Here is a 6,137-nt window from a genome sequence, read left to right on the forward strand (position 1 = left end):
GAATGAGGACCAGAGGCAAAAAGAAGGAGAAGAAGCCAAACAAGGATATGGAAGAACTCAAAGTTGCTTCGGCAAACTATGACCAGCTGGTCAATAAGGCGGCTGATCTTCTTTAGTCTTTATAGTTGTTGACTATTATTTTTGTCTTTTCTCTGGTTTTTCCACTTTGTTGTTCCTTTCTTTAGCTATCCATTTGGTTTACTGGACTTTTTGCCAGTCTTTTTGTAAGTTGTTTCAATGTTGGTCTGGATGCTTTTTGATGAACTATCTTATGCTCCTATGTTAAAGGTTTCGGGTCCTTAAAACCTGTTTTTCCTATTAATCAGAACACATCACACTTCATTAAATCCAACTGCAATTTAATGAGGCATCTTTTGTTAGGGGAATTTAAGCCCCTAACATTCCAACACGCGATCTTCATTGCTCTTGAGGGGAGACAATATCTCCCCTCTTCTCAATTGCAAAATCAGAACCCTCCAACTCAATCTCCAATGAAGCCTTCAAACTATGTTTGGAGGCAACAGATCAAGTAAATGAAGGACTAAATTTTGTTTTCCTCTTAATTGATCCTAAATTCAAACTCAAAAGCGTAGACTGAATACCAACATCAATCTCTAACTACGTATAGAACACCTTCAAATTCCTACGTCTCTTAGCAGGAGAAGGAGAAGGAGAGGAAGGGGATAATGGGAACTGAACCAAAGGTTTATTAATTACAAGATCAAACCCCACAATCCCAATAATACACAAGGCATTATCACCCTCCTAAACTTTGTCAGATGAAATAATGTTAAAAGGATTATAAGTCGGGGGGATAACCAAAGACAAATTCAAATTGACCAAATCCTAGTCAATCGCTTCCACAACTTTGTCAGTGACATCCGAATTTAAGGTAATGTTATGATCAGAAAATAATTTTGAACTTTAGAATTTAAGTCCTCATCAGGAAGGAAGGAATCCATTCCATTGATGAAAGGATGATCATCTTTCTGATAAAAACTAGAGGAATTCATGAGCATCCCTTCCTTCATAAGAGAAGGAGACCCTAAATCCCTCCTACTATCCCCATTCCATTCTCCTATCGAAGGACGAATTTTACTATCAACAGAAGTCGGACCTTGTAAAGTAGGTGATTTTGATAGACCCCCATTATCGACATTAGTCTGTGGAGTTTCCAAATTTGAATTGAACAATTTAGAAGGACGAGACACCTTATCTCAAAAAGACAAACCCTTGAGGGAAGCAAATAGAACAGAATCCATAACCACAAAAGCCCTAGAAAACCAAGAAGAGTCACGAACAATAGTCTACCACCAAATACCATCAATAGACTTCAAGTTACAATTGCAAGGGACCATAGAGGATGAAGAAAGCAAAACACAAATATTGACCCTAAAAACCCCATCTTCAAAAATTGAATGCGAATGAATAAATTTCCCGAACAAATCCCCAATTTTTTTTAAGATATCCAAATCCAAAAACTCATAGGGAAGACCAGGCAAGGAGAACCAAGTGGGAATACATTCTACAATATCTTGCGATGCAAAAAAAAAAAGGTTTCCAATTTTCCACAAAGATTAAATTACGACCAAGCCACAAATATGGTTTTTCCAAAGCCTGTTGTTTAGCATCCACAAAATCAAAAATAACAATGAAGGAATTCATAGAAAGAACCTGAAAGTAATGTGTGCCATACCAGAGAGAGTGAATTTTATGATGAAGCTTGGAAAGCAAACTATTATCACCACAGAAATGCAAGGAATCGATAACCAAACTTTCTCTGTCAAAGTCTCTTTATCCAAGGGCTTATCCATTTTCAAACTAGAAGGTAATACAACTTTTGGTTGTGCCAACCCAGCGGCATTCCCCTTCACACCCTTCTGAGGGATATTTTTACTCCTAGGGTTTTTTCCAGACCCCCCAAATCCTCAGGACATGGAATGTGCAAAAAAAATCTTCTGTGGACCAGAAAACCCTTTGAAATAAGTCAATCTCAGTCTTCCAAAATGCCCTAGACGCCACTCAATTTTATCCTGAGAAAGCACATCAACCCATTTACCATTCTGAAAAACCCACTATGGAGTGTGATCAGTCTAAAAGCCAAAAGGATCTGGAGGAGGAAAGGGATCGCCAAGGGCATCCTCTCCCCAACTAAGCTTGCACCTGAAATGCTAGCATGCATAGAACAAATTGATTTAATCATTTATCATACTAAGGGATCTAATTTAACTTTTATCCATTTATTTAAATAAACAAATAAAACATATTAACTAATAAAACACTTTAAGATTTAATAGTGAATTTTACCAGACGCATAATACACAACTAAAATAACTCAAATAAACAAAGACTCGCATACCAAACAAAGGGAAACTGACGAATGACAAGGACGCTCACTTTGAGCATGACTAGGGTAAAACGTAGGTCTTAGGAATATCTCCTCCACTTCCATTAGATCAATAAGGTACGCTTAGACCTATGGAGCCAGGTGGAGACGATACCCCATACCTGCACGGTACTTGTACATGCAATTCCTTGCATCAATGAACCACATGTACATATATATATATAGACACAGAAAACACACTAGTGAAGGAGAATCATGACATTCCTTGTCTCACTAAAGTGAGTGAAAGAAAATCATCTCCTCGCACCCCATACACTTACAAACATGAAACATGAATATAACTCATCGTACTTATAAAATGAATATATCAATCCATGTCAGTAATCCAATAAAATCACATTTAACCATCAATAAAGAAATACTTCATGAAAACATACACTGCAACTCAAATTAAAGCATATTACAATATCGCATAAAGTCTAAATAAAATATCATAATATAATGTATCCACTGAAAAAGTCATATGCCTGGTCAACATGAGTCTTAAAAGTCTAATCGAAGAAGGGGTACTACATCTTCCCCCCCAAAACTAGGCTTACTCCTAGAAGCCTAAAATAGATAAGAATAAAGCTCTCTCATCTTCGTTGCATCCTCCCATGTAGTTGAGGTCTCATCATTTGGGTCCCATAGGACCCTTACCTGGTTGATGGTATGACCCCTAAGGGTCAAACCCCAATGTTGTAGAATGCGCATGTGCTCCATGGAAAGTTGCATGTCCTTGACCTACAAAGCATTCCAATCAAGAACATGGGTCACATCAGGATGATAAGGTCTAATAACTGAAACATGAAAAACGTCATGGATGCGAGATAGGCTTGGTGGCAAGGCAAGATGGTAGGCAACATGTCCTATCCTCTCAAGGATCTCAAAAGGGACAATAAAACAAGATGCCAACATAGAACCCATTCCATAATGGATCAGACTCTTTCGTAGACACACTCTCAAGAACACACAATCGCCAACAAAAAATTGACAATCCACTCAATGAGCATCGGCATACTTCTTCTGCCTATCCTGAGCATCTACCAAATGCCCACAAATCTTCTAAACTTGTTGCTCCATCTCTCAAAGCATATCCAGTCCTATACGCACCTCATCCTCTAACCGATCCCAACTCAAAGGATTATGGCAAGGATGACCATACAATGCCTGGAAGGGAGACATACGTATGGAGCTATGATATCCATTGTTATAAGAAAACTCCACAAGGTAAAGATATTTATCCCAGCATGATTGTTGGTCCATAACATACATACGAAGCATGTCCTCCAAAACCTGATTCACACGCTCGGTCTAACCGTCAGTCTCTGGGTGATAAGATGAACTAAAGTTCAATTGGGTCCCCAAAGCATGCTAAAGTGAGGTCCACAATGATGAAGTAAAGACAAGATCCCTATCAAAAATGATCCACCTAGGAATCCCATGCAACCTCACCACATCTTCCATGAAAACTCATGCCACCACTACTGTTGTATAGGAAGATCGAATAGGAACAAAGTGAGCAACTTTGTTCAATCTATCGACAATGACCATGATGGCATCATGACAATGTGAATAAAAGGCAACCCCACTATGAAATCCATGGAAATGATATCCCATTTCCAATTCGGTACCAAATTAGGTTGTAAAAGCCTTGCAGGGTGCTGATGCTCTGCCTTTACCCACTAACATTCTAAACACTTCAACACAAAATTATCTATGTCACATTTCATACCAGCCCAATGATATATTTGTCTAAGATATGCATGCATCTTCTTGACACCAGGATGTACCGAATAAGGTGCATGATGGGCCTCAATCATGATCAAAATATGAAGTCCATCTAAAGGAGGTACATAGATTTGTCCAAGATGTCAAAGAAGACCATCTAACTCAAGTTATATCTAGAATATCTACCCTATAATGGCCTTCTGGTCTCAGTCACAGCTCTAACATCCTGATACCATGTGTCCTGAGGAAGAATCCCCAAAATTCTCTCTCTCAAATCCATCCCGAGGGACAATGTTGCAACCCCATGTCGCCTATGACTCAAAGCATCTGCCACTACATTCTCTTTCCCCTAAATATATCTGTTGGGAAAAATGGTGTCTCAACCTTGCATTTATGTGAGGTTACTATTTATAGTAAGTTTTCATTTGAGCACGAAATGGTGTGAAACTCTCCCTGAAGCTTCTGGTTGGCTAGATAAGCATTCCGGTAAAGTTTCGTCGCAAGGTCACAGCTAGTTTTGAAGATATTAAAGTTTTCATCTTGGAGGGGTGCAATAAAATGTTTAAACTTAATTTTGGGGACTTTAGAGGCTCTGAAACGCCCTGAAAAGTTGCCATAACTGGCAAAGCAGGTTACGAGGTGATAGAGCACTTCGCGAGCTTTCTGGCGCTTCAAACGGTTCGTCAATCGGACACCCGGTTCTCAAGTTATGGCCTTCGGAAGTTTGTACTCCTAAAATAGGAAAAATAATTTGTATCGAATACATAAATGAGCTGTAAAAGGGAGCGACACGTGTTGATGTGTGCTTTAACATGTCATAGGGCATCTAGAAGGGAGATAAGGTCGGCTACACCTTATTGGGTGGTTTTAGCCCATGGTTTTGTAATACCGTTTGACGGTTTCTTGTATTGTATCTCCTATTTATGAGGTGTGTGAGATAGAGGTTGTGTGTAAGAGTCCTATGGCTATTGAGTTGCCTCTGAATCTCTGATTAGTGGTACTCCTGCGAAGAGCTTGCTCTGCAAGTATTTTGTAATCTGTTTTTGATTGCTGAATAAAATATTGAGCTGCTTTTGGAGGGTGGGGTTTTTCTCCCGAAAGGGTTTTCCCCACGTAAATCATTGTGTTGTGGTATGATTGCTATTATATCTATTTCTATTTTCTGTAACTATTGTAATGATCTAAAAAAGTTTTGCATTACCCTCCTCTCAAGGTTAGTGTAGGAAGTTGTTTCCGCTACTTAACTTCCTTACAAGTGGTATCAGAGCCTGATCACCTTTGGTTTCAATTGTGGGCAGTTGGGTTTTTTGAACTAATCCAGATTTGAGTGGGAGCTTGTGTAGAAGACACTTTTTGATCTTGTTGCAGAAATATTCAGATGGCGAGTTCGTCAGGGAGAATAGAGGTGGAGAAATTTAATGGAAGTAATTTTGAGATGTGGAAGCTGAAGATGGAAGATCTGCTAATAGATCGAGATCTTTGGGATGTTGTTGATGCGAATGTCCAAAGACCCTCAGATCCTACTGCAGCAGCTCAGTATGATGTTATGGACCGAAAAGCCAAGGGTCTAATCAGACTGTGCCTGGCAGACTCTGTTCTAATCAATGTCCATGAAGAGAACTCTGCAAAGAAGCTATGGACTAAGCTTGGTGAGATGTATCAAGTGAAATCTTTATTAAATCAAATTTTCTTAAGAAAGAAATTGTATTCCTTGAAGATGGAAGAGGGTGGACGAATTGCAGACCACCTAGAAGCATTCAATATGATTGTGGCTCAATTAGTATCCGTCGGTGTTAAGATGGACGAGGAGGAGAAATGTCAGATCTTGCTTTGTTCTTTGCCTGATTCATGGGATTCTCTTGTTATGGCTATCGGTAGTACTTCTGTTGTTTTGAAATCTGAAGACATGGTGGGTGCCCTACTCGGTGAAGAGATGCAAAGGAAGGTATCCATCAGTTCAAAGGAAGCCCTAACCGTTCGTGGAAGACCTAAGGAGAAAGGCAAGAAGAATGAGAAGCGC

This window comes from Cryptomeria japonica, chromosome 4 (genome assembly GCF_030272615.1).
Source record: "Cryptomeria japonica chromosome 4, Sugi_1.0, whole genome shotgun sequence".
Lineage (NCBI taxonomy): Eukaryota > Viridiplantae > Streptophyta > Pinopsida > Cupressales > Cupressaceae > Cryptomeria > Cryptomeria japonica.